Genomic DNA, 11,651 nt, shown 5'->3' with positions numbered 1-11,651 from the left:
CGCTGCCTCCCAGAATTTGCTCAAATTCATGTCCACTGAGTTAGTGATGCTATCCAACCATCTCATTCTCTGTCAGCCTCTTCTCCTCCTACCCTTAATCTTTCCCAGCGTCAGGGTCTTTTCCAAAGAGTTGACCCTTCACATCAGATGGCCAAAGTATTGGAGCTTCAGCTTCAGCATTAGTCCTTCTAGTAAACATTCAGAGTTCATTTCCTTTAGGATTGACTGGTTTGAGACTTTTTACAGGAAAGATTAAACTAGTCATTAGAACAAACTTTCTAATCAGTATTGGTACCTGAGAAGTAAGTACCAGTTACATGATGCTCAAATAATTTTGTGACTTACAACTCCACCTTTTTTTCCATGCCGAGGAATAAAAGAAGTGAGTATTGGTTATTTGGTCTCAAGCAGTTGTTCTGATGGTCAGCATCACTGCTTTAGTGGAAACTTGAAACCAGATATTGCATATTACTCCCACTTCAACAAAGTGTTGAATTTCATTAGCTAAACTTAGTTCCAAACAGAAATGCTATATTTTGTTAAAATAATCTTTGTATCCACACAACCTTCTCCCCTCTGTATCTGTATGTTAGTGTCTAAATTTTCTTCCTAGAAGGTTATCAGTCACTGGAATACCCTTAGTCCATTATGGTCTTATTTAACTTGACTACATTGATGAAGATTCTATTTCCAAATAAGGTCATTTTCACAGGTACCAGAGTTTAAGACTTGGACACACATGTATATATTTTTAGGGATACAGGTCAGCCTGGAATAGCACCCACCCTTACCTTTCATTTCTTCGACATCCCAGTATCCTTCCTGTTTAAGTATATTCCTCTCAAATGTGGCCTGTTCTTTCTTCTTAGTGACCTTGTCCCAAGTAGCATTTTCCTCTCATGTGTTTTGTAACTTCATCTCTTTTCTGGCAGTTTCTCATCATATAAACATAATTAAGTTATGTTCATCCTAAAAGAAACTACAAATCCTACTTACCTCAACCCTATATTTCTTGTACCCTACCCCTTCTTCCTATAGCCCTGAACATGTGTCTTATATTCATATTTACTATGTTTCCTCTTCAGTTTTCTCTTCAATCAACTGAAGTCTGGCTTCTGCCCCACTGAGACTGCTCATTTTTATCAAGATTTTTAATGCAATTTTTGATATTAAATCAATGGACAGATCTTAATTCTTCTATTATAAAACTCAGTGCCTCATTGGATTTTTTTCAGCACTCTCAACTTCTTCAAACCAGACCCTGCAAATCAGATCCCTTGAGTTCCATGGTATTTCACTTTCCATACGTTTCCTCTCTCTATGAATGCTTAGTTTTTTTTTGGAAGGCTTTTCTTCCTCTATTTACTTTATAAATCGTGATGTCCTCCTAGGATTAATTTATCTTTCTTCTCTCACTTTATAGTCTTTTCTTGGTTAGTTTTACTCCTTGCATATCTTCTGCATCAACTATATGATACTAACCTCCCAAAATGTATGTCTTCAGCCCATATTTCTTTTCTGAACTCTAATCATATATATGCATCTGCCTGTTACACATCACTCTTGAATAACTCACAGGCACTTCAGATACAACAAGTTAAAATTACTCCTACATTTTCTTTCTTAGTGAGTGGCACTACTACCTGGCCAGTTACCATAGTGAAAACCCTTAAAGTCATAGTATTCCATTTTCTCACCTTCACACCAGATTTGTATGTGTGTGTATATATATATTTATATATATATTTTTTTTCCATTTGAAAGACCCTGATACTGAGAAATACTGAAGACAAAAGGAGAAGGAGGCAGCAGAGGATGAGAGGGTTAGACAGCATCACTGACACAAGGGACAGAAATCTGAGCAAACTCCAGGACAGTGAAGCGCAGGGGAGCCTGGTGTGCAGCAGTCCATGGGGTCTCAGAGAATCAGACATGACTTAGTGACTGGCAAAACAATCACCTCCACCACACCAGTTTTCATATATACTATGTCTGTTTGTAATGTCTTCCAAAGAATTCCTCTTTTCTCCAACATCACTTGAGCTGATTTAGGTTAGGCCCCATGGTTTCTTCCTAGATTCTTTAATTGTTACATTTTGTCCAGTCCAAACCATTTTCCATATTGTTGCCAGCTTGATTTTCCAAAGTGCAAAACATAATATTCCATTAAAGAATATTTTTGAGTTTAATCATAGTCTTCAAAATAAAGTAACAAACTCCTATATGTCTATTCTTTACTAATATTTCTCAGTATTTCATCCCTGTGAAAGTCAGTATCAGTTCAGTCACTCAGTAATGTCTGACTCTGTGAACCCATGGACTGCAGCACACCAGGTTTCCCTGTCCATCACCAACTCCCAAAGCTTACTCAAACACATGTCCATTCAACCATCTCATCCTGTGTCATCCCCTTCTCCTCCTGTCTCCAATCTTTCACAGCATCAGGGACTTTTCCAATGAGTCAGTTCTTCCCATCAGGTGGCCAAAGCATTGGAGTTCAGCATCAGTATCAGTCCTTCCAATGAATATTCAGGACTGATTTCCTTTAGGATAGGCTGGTTGGATCTCCCTGCAGTCCAAGGGACTCTCAAGAGTCTTCTCCAACACCACAATTAAAAGCATTGATTCTCCAGTGCTCAGCTTTCTTTATAGTCCAACTCTGACATTCATACATGACAACTGGAAAAACAATAACCTTTATTAGATGGACCTTTGTTGGCAAGGTAATGTCTCTGCTTTTGAATATGCTATCTAGGTTGGTCTTAGCTTTTCTTCCAAGGAGTAAGAGTCTTTTAATTTCATGGCTACAATCACCATCTGCAGTGATTTTGGAGTCTGTCTCTGTTTCCATTGTTTCTCCATCTATTTGCCATGAAGTGTTGGGATCGGATGCCATGATCTTAGTTTTCTGAATGTTGAGCTTTAAGCCAACTTTTTCACTCTCCTCTTTCACTTTCATCAAGAGGCTCTTTAGTTCTTCTTCACTTTCTGTCATAAGGATGGTGTCATCTGCATATTTGAGGTTATTGATATTTCTCCCAGCAATCTTGATTCAAGCTTGTGCTTCATCCAGCCTGGCATTTCAAATGATGTACTCCTTATATAAGTTAAATAAGCAGGGTGACAACATGCAGACTTGTTGTTCTCCTTTCCTTATTTGGAACCAGTTTGTTGTTCAATTTCCAGTTCTAACTGTTGCTTCCTGACCTGCATACAGATTTCTGAGGAGGCAAGTCAAGTGGTCTGGTTTCCCATCTCTTGAAAATTTCCCACAGTTTGCTGTGATCCATACAGTCAAAGACTTTGGCATAGTCAGTAAAGCAGAAGTAGATGTTTTTCTGGAACTCTCTTCCTTTTTCGATGATCCAACAGGTGTTGGCGATTTGACCTCTGGTTCCTCTGCCTTTTCTAAATCCAGCTTGAACATCTCGAAGTTTATGGTTACGTACTATTGAAGCCTGGCTTGGAGAATTTTGAATATTACTTTCTAGCGTGTGAGATGAGTGCAATGGTGCAGTAGTTTGAACATCCTTTGACATTGCCTTCCTTTGGGATTGGAATGAAAACTGACCTTTCCCAGTCCTGTGGCCACTGTTGAGTTTTCCAAATTTGCTGGCATATTGTGTGCAGCACTTTCACAGCATCATCTTTGAGGATTTGAAATAGCTCATCTGGAATTCCATCACCTCCACTAGTTTTGTTCATGGTGATATTTCCTAAAGTCCACTTGACTTCGCATTCCAGGGTGTCTGGCTCTAGGTGAGTGATCACACCATCATTGTTATCTGGGTCACGGAGATCTTTTTTGTATAGTTCTTCTGTGTATTCTTGCCACCTCTTCTTAATATCTTCTGCTTCTGTTAGGTCCATACAATTTCTGTCCTTTATTTTGCCCATCTTTGCACAAAATGCACCCTTGGTATCTCTCATTTTCTTAAAGAGATCTCTAGTCTTTGCCATTCTGTTGTTTTTCTCTATTTCTTTGCACTGTTCACTGAGGAAGGCTTTCTTATCTCTCCTTGCTATTCTTTGGAACTCTGCATTCAAACGGGTATATCTTTCCTTTTCTCCTTTACATTTAGCTTCTCTTCTTTTCTCAGCCATTTGTAAGGCTTCCTCAGACAACCATTTTGCCGTTTTACATTTCTTTTTCTTGGGGATGGTCTTGATCACTGCCTCCTGTACAGTGTCACAAACCTCTGTCCATGTTTCTTCAGGCACCCTGTCTGTCAGATACAATCTCTTTAATCTATTTGTCACTTCCACTGTATAATTGTAAGGGATTTGATTTAGGTCCTACATGAATGGTCTAGTGGTTTCCCTACTTTCAATTTAAATCTGAATTTGGCAATAAGGAGTTCATGATCTGAGCCACAGTCAGTTCCCAATCTTGTTCTTGCTGACAGTATAGAGCTTCTCCATGTTTGGCTGCAAAGAATATAATCAATCTGATTTCGGTCTCGGCCATCTGGTGATGACCACGTATAGAGTCTTCTCTTGTGTTGTTGGAAGAAGGTGTTTGCTATGACCAGTGTGCTCTCTTGGCAAAACTCTGTTAGCTTTTGCCCTCCTTCAGTTTTTACTCCAGGGTCAAAATTTGCCTTTTACTCCAGGTATCTCTTGACTTCCTACCTTTGCATTCCAGTCCCCTATTATGAAAAGGATATCTTTTTTGGGTGTTAGTTCTAGAAGGCCTGGTAGGTCTTCATAGAACCATTCAACTTCAGCTTCTTCAGCATTACTGGTCGGGGCATAGACTTGGATTACTGTGATATTGAATGGTTTGCCTTGGAAACGAACAGAGATCATTCTGTCATTTTTGATATTGCATCCAAGTACTGCATTTCGGACTCTTTTGTTGACTATGATGGCTACTCCATTTCTTCTAAGGGATTTTTGCCCACAGTAGTAGATATAATGGTCATCTAAGTTAAATTCACCCATTCCAGTCCATTTTAGTTCACTGATTCCTAAAATCTTGATGTTCACTCTTGCCATCTCCAGTTTGACCACTTCCAATTTACCTTGATTCGTGGACCTAATATTTCAGTTTCCTATGCAAAATTACTCTTTACAGCATCGGACTTCCGCCACCAGTCACACCCACAGCTGGGTATTGTTTTTACTTTGGCTCCATCTCTTCATTCTTTCTACAGTTATGTCTCTACCAATCTCCAGTAGCATATTGGGCACCTACTGACTTGAGGAGTTCATCTTTCAGTGTCATATCTTTTTACCTTCTCATACTGTTCATGCTGTTGTCAAGGCAAGAATACTGAAGTGGTTTGCCCTATCCTTCTCCAATGGACCACATTTTATCAGAACTCTCCACCATGACCTGTCTGTCTTGGGTTGCCCTACGTGGCATGGCTCATAGTTTCATTGAGATAGACAAGGCTGTGGTCCATATGATCAGTTTGGTTAGTTTTCTGTAATTGTGGTTTTCATTCTGTCTTCCCTGTGAAGGGTAAGGATGAGAGACTTATGGAAGTTTTCTGATGGGAGAGACTGATTGAGGGGGAAACTGGGTATTGTTTTGATGGGTGAGGCCATGCTCAGTAAATCTTTAATCCAATTTTCTGTTGATGGGCAGGGCTGTGTTCCCTCTCTGTAGTTTGACCTGAGGCCAAACTATGGTGGAGGTAATGAAGATAATGGTGACCTCCTTCAAAATGTCCCACGCAGGCACTGCTGCATTCAGCACCCCTGACCCTGCAGCAGCCCACCCCCAACCCACACCTCCACCAGGGACTCCTGGACACTCACAGGCAAGTTGGATCAGTCTCTTGAGGGGTCATTGCTCCTTTCTCCTGGGTTCTGGTGCACACAAGGTTCTGTTTGTGCCCTCTTAGAGTCTGTTTCCCCAGTCCTGTGTAAGTTCTGGTGGCTCTCTTGGGTTAATTGCGACCTCCTCCATGAGGGCTTATACCATACCCAGGTCTGCTGCACCCTAAGCCCCTGCCCCTGCAACAGGCCACTGCTGACCAGTACCTCCACAGGAGACACTCAAGCACAGTTCTGGTTCAATCTCTGTGGGGTCTCTGGGTCCTGGTGCACACAAGGTTTTTTTGAGCCTTCCAAGTGTCTCTGGCAGGTATGGGGTTTGATTCTAAACATGATTTCGCCCCTCCTACTGTCTTACTGGAGCTTCTCGTTTGCTCTTGGATGTGGGGTATCTTTTTTCAGTGTGATCCAACGTTCTCCTGTTGACAGTTGTTCAGCAGCGAGTTGTAGTTTTGGAGTTCTCGCAGGAGGAGATAGGCACATGTCTTTCTACTCCACCATCTTGTAGTCGACAAGGATTCCCTGCTGGCTCAGACAGTAAAGAGTCTGCCTGCAATGTGGGACATCCAAGTTCGGTCCCTGGGTTGGGAAGGTCCCCTGGAGATGGAAATGGCAACCCACTCCAGTATTCTTGCCTGTAGAATCCCATGGACAGAGGATCCTGGCAGGTTACAATCCATGGGGTCGCAAAGAGTTGGACACAACTGAGTGTCTTCACTCTGAATCTCATCCATGCTGAAATATTTGTACCTGCTTGAATGTGCCATGCTGTTTTTTTCTACATGAAAAATCTCCAAATCCTCCCACATTGATAGGAATTATTCTTTTATATCTCTTAAGGCAATAAATTTTCCCTGATGCTAAATCCTTCATATGATTTGGATTTGGTTTCCCTTGATGAATCTTTTATGTGCTCCCCTAGATTATGTGTTAACCTCTACACAACAACACAGATGAGATCTCTTTTTAACCCCTAGACACTGGCACAGTGTTTGGCACATAAAATCCACTCAAAATTTTTTTAAACAAGTCATCAGTATGTACAAGATTAATACAGAGTAATAAGATAAGGTGGCAAAGATTGGATCTTCAGGGAGTATTTAAGAAGTAGGCAGGGGAAGAAAGGGCAATAGAAACCAAAACGTGGTCAAAGATTCTCCAAAGAGAGAACCAGAAGAGAGTGGTAGTACTTGGTCATATATACTGATTTGTCTAGGATAGCACTGAATTATACCTCCTATACTGACTCTTGTCCAGTTTAATTTTGTTCCAGGTTTTTCATGTTTAATGAGATGTTATGAGTATTTTCATTGAGATAAACTTGGGTGTATTTTTAGAAGTAGTCGGTACCAAGTTATGCACCCTGATTCTTCCAGACCAAAGCACTCATCTCTCCAACTGCTGGTAGTGACTGGCAGCAGGCAGGTCTCAACTGGATTCCTCTCTAAATGCTTAAAATTTGTGATCTAGTCATTTAATTCCAAGACTTGTCCTCAGGTAGAACCACATTATCTCATTTAATGCCTGATAAATGCAAGGAGTAAAAGTCCTATCCGCTTCCAATTTTGGACACTTGTAAGATCCACCCCAGCTCCAGAGCTCCCCATGAGAGGTTAAATTTATTTCCCAGGTGGCTCAGTGGTAAAGAACCTACCTGCCAATGCAGAAGACACTTGGGTTCAAACTCTGGGTAGAGAAGATCTGCTGTAGAAGGAAATGGCAACCCACTCCAGTATTCTTGCCTGGAAAATCCCATGCACAGAAGAGCCTAGTGGTCTACAGTCCATGGGGGTCACAAAAGAGTCTGACACGACTTAGTGACTCAACAGCAACAACAGCAGCTGAGAAACAGATAACTCTGGCTGCAGGTGGTGGTAGACTATTCAGTGGTGATGTCCCTGACAACGCCGGTCATTCCAGTCATTTGTGACATGGTTTGTGCTACAACATTCAAGACACTCAAGTCTACCAGGACATTGGTCAGAGTAGGCAGAGTCAGTGGGAAACAAGGAAAATTATTGGTTGGGTGTGCATAAAATATGTAGAAACTGTACATGAAATATGTAGACTATGAAAATAGAAGCTGAACACTCCTGTCCTAGGGTACATAGGATATATTAAACGCTCTTATTTGAATTATTTTATCATTTATTGTACAATGAAACTACTGTATAATTTGATTAACGGTATTGTGTTTTCCAATACTCATTTTCAGCATTAATGATCTAAATAAAGTGCATGCTTTACTTAGCAAAAATTTTTGTTCAGAATTTACATTTCTCAAAGAAATTGATGAGCAGAATGTATTTTGCTTAAAACACTTGGATCAGTATTGTGATGCACATGGGGACCATATCTGGTCACTTGAAAACCAAGAGACAAATCTACTGAAAAAGCAGTACTGTTTGTTTCAAATTAGTAGTTTTTTGAAGAAGACTGTGTCTAAAGTTCATAATTTTACAAATGTACTTTCAGAATATATTATACATCACAGTAGAAGGCATGATTTTTTCATCTAGATCAAAAAATAATTGCTCATTTTTTAATTCAAGCTTTTCATGTGTAGATATGAAAAGTGAAGTGTTAGTTCATTTTATCATAAATAGAGACAGACAAGCAAGAAACTGGGCTTCCCAGGTGACACTAGTGGTAAAGAACCTGCCTACCAATGCAGGAGATGTAAGAGAAATCGGTTCGATCCCTGGGTCAGGAAGATCCCCTGGAGGAGGGCATGCCAACCCACTGCAGTATTCTTGCCTGGAGAATCCTATGGACAGAGGATCCTGGCAGGTTATGGTCCACGGGGTCGTGAAGAGTTGGACATGACTGAAGTGACTTGGCTCACACTCGTGCAAGCAAGAAACAATTGAAGAATGTGAACACATTGGCTTCATCAGCAGAACGTCACAAACAGTCAAGTGTTGCCAATTTTATATTTGTGTCATCAAATGATTCAAAGATAAAATCAGTTCATTCTATTGATGGCTCCATTTTTCATTCAATATATGGAATCACAGTAAAACTTTGGGGAATTTATTATGTCAAAGGTGAATCAGCTAATATTTTGAATGTAATTATAAGTCAGTAATAAATTTTCTCACTAAAAGAAAACTATTGGGTTTAGCAATGATAATATGAAACAGATTTTATGAAGAAACAGCTCTGTGATAAAACAATGTTCTTAGTAAATTGAGACCTATGATATAGAAATGTACTAAGAATTCTGTCTAGAATACATATGATGTACAATTGAATGCAAACAGAGCTCTGATATTTTAAAAAGAAGCCAGTCTTAATAGAAGCTTTGGTTATCAATTTGTAAACATATACGGACAATTGACTTACAAAGTTAATTGCAAAGTTAATTCAACAAAGAAGGTTATGTTGAATTATAAAACATACTTCAGAAAGTATATACTTTCTCCCTTTATCCATAACCAGTCAGACTTTAGAAATACTTGAGCCTTTGAAGAACTATTTTGTAAGTCAGTTTAACCTACCAAATGATATTGGGCTATTTTTGGAAACAGGTACTCCAAATTTTTGTTGAATTTATTCAAAAGTAGCTTGAAATTTTTAATGAAAATATTCAATGAATGGAGCAATCAACACCTCCAGTTTTTAAAACTTTTAGAAAATTTTAATTATTAAATAAAAAATTGCACAATGGAAGATGTTGAACTTTTCCTCACAAGTAAGGGAAGTACTGAATAAATTAAATAAGGACAGGCCATCATATGTGCTTTGGTTTCCAAATTCTCTAAATCTACCTTGTAAAATTCAACTTGAAAGAACTTTTAAGTGGGTAGACTTAAGTTATGTCTGGAATGAATAAAATTTAGCAGACAGTTTTACAGCATCTAAATTTGGTGAAACATTGAAAGGAATCATAGGTGACTTATTTGACAGTTGTAGAAAGGCCTCTGAATGTTAGCCAAAAAGAGTATTTGTGGAAGTTTGGGCTGAAATACTTACATGTTGGTGGTGGCTGTGAGATATGTCTGGCAGCACACCAACCTCAGCTTATATCTCTTCCACCCAACGTTTCTTCCTCTCTCCCTCAGCATTAGACTACCATTGCAATCTGACTAACTTTCACTCACAGTATTTCCTTAAAAAAATTCCTCTCGCATTTAATCCTATGTTGGTGTCTGCATCTCAGAAAACGGGGACTATCACATGACATTTTTGAAAAATTTATATATTTAAGTTAATTTTTATTGGCGTATAATTGCTGTACAATACTGTGTTATTCTCTACTGTACAGTAAAATGAATCAGCTATATGTATACATATATCCCCTCTTTTTTAAATTTACTTCCCATTAGGTCACCACAGAGCACTGAGTAGAGTTCCTTATGCTGTACAGTAGGTTCTCATTAGTTATCTGTTTTATATATATTGGTGTATATACATGACATTTTGTTTTTAAAAATAGAATTGAAAATATCCTTCGCTTAGTATAATTTGCTTTTGCTCTGAGCTTATCAGGTACTTCAGCATCCTTAGAGTAATTTTCCAATTGATGTTATTTTGGCTTTTCTTTTGACTTTTTCTATAAAAAGTCAACCGAAGTTGTCAACATTTCAAATTTCTTAACACAAAATGCTAATTTTTACCCAGATCAGGAGACATTTGACAATGAACAGAAATGCTAAGATTTATATAAATTTTGAGCTTTTTATTTGTAAATGAACAGAGTTCTATCCAAAATTTTTATTTCAAAGTTAAATTCTTTCCAAAAAATATGGAAATAGCACATATTGTTTACATGAAAGCAGAATTATGTCATGAAAGGCCTTTATGTTGAATTTGTAACCTTTATTGTGGTATGAATGATTTGAAAAATATTTCACACATTTAATGTATATATTCTGATGTGTTCACACATATGCATGATACCATCAAACAACCAAGGTACTGTACATATCCATCAGCTCCAAAAATTTCCTTTTTTTTTTTGGTAAGAGCACTTACGTGAGATCTCTCCTCATTATATTTTGCAATGCAGGACACCATACTGTTAACTACAGGTACTATGTTGTACAGCAGATTTCTAGAACTTACTCACTTTGCATACCAGAAACGTTATATCCATTGAAAAGCAATTTCCCATTTCCCCTTCCCCCAAGTCCCCGGCAAACCACCATTCTATTTTCTTTGACTATTTTGGACGGATGTAAGTGAACCATGTGGCATTTTTCATTTAGTGACTGGCTTATTTCACATAATATAATATCTTGTAGATTCATCCATGTTGTCATAAGTGGTAGGATTTCCTCTTTTTTAAGGCTGAATAATGATTTATTGCACATATAGACTACATCTCCAAGAAAAAGAAATGCAAAAAAGCAAAATGGTTGTCTGAGGAGGCCTTACAAATAGCTGTGAAAAGAAGAAAAGCGAAAAGCAAAGGAGAAAAGGAGAGATAGACCCATTTGAATGCAGAGTTCCACTGATAAGATTCCTCAGTGATCAATGCAAAGAAATAGAGGAAAATAATAGAATGGGAAAGACTAGAGATCTCTTCAAGAAAATTAGAGATACCAAGGGAACATTTCATGCAAAGATGGGCTCAATAAAGGACAGAAATGGTATGCACCTGACAGAAGCAGAAAATATTAAGAGGTGGCAAGAATATGCAGAAACTGTACGAAAAGATCTTCATGACCCAGATAATCATGATGGTGTGATCACTCACCTAGAGCCAGACATCCTGGAATGTGACATCAAGTGGGTCTTAGGAAGCATCACTAAGAACAAAGCTAGTGGAGGTGATGGAATACCAGTTGAGCTATTTCAAATCCTAAAAGATGATGCTGTGAAAGTGCTACACTCAATATGTCAGCAAATTTGGCAAACTCAGC

The sequence above is a fragment of the Muntiacus reevesi genome, chromosome 1 (genome assembly GCF_963930625.1).
Source record: "Muntiacus reevesi chromosome 1, mMunRee1.1, whole genome shotgun sequence".
Taxonomy (NCBI): domain Eukaryota; kingdom Metazoa; phylum Chordata; class Mammalia; order Artiodactyla; family Cervidae; genus Muntiacus; species Muntiacus reevesi.
This window is presented reverse-complemented; position numbering follows the sequence as displayed.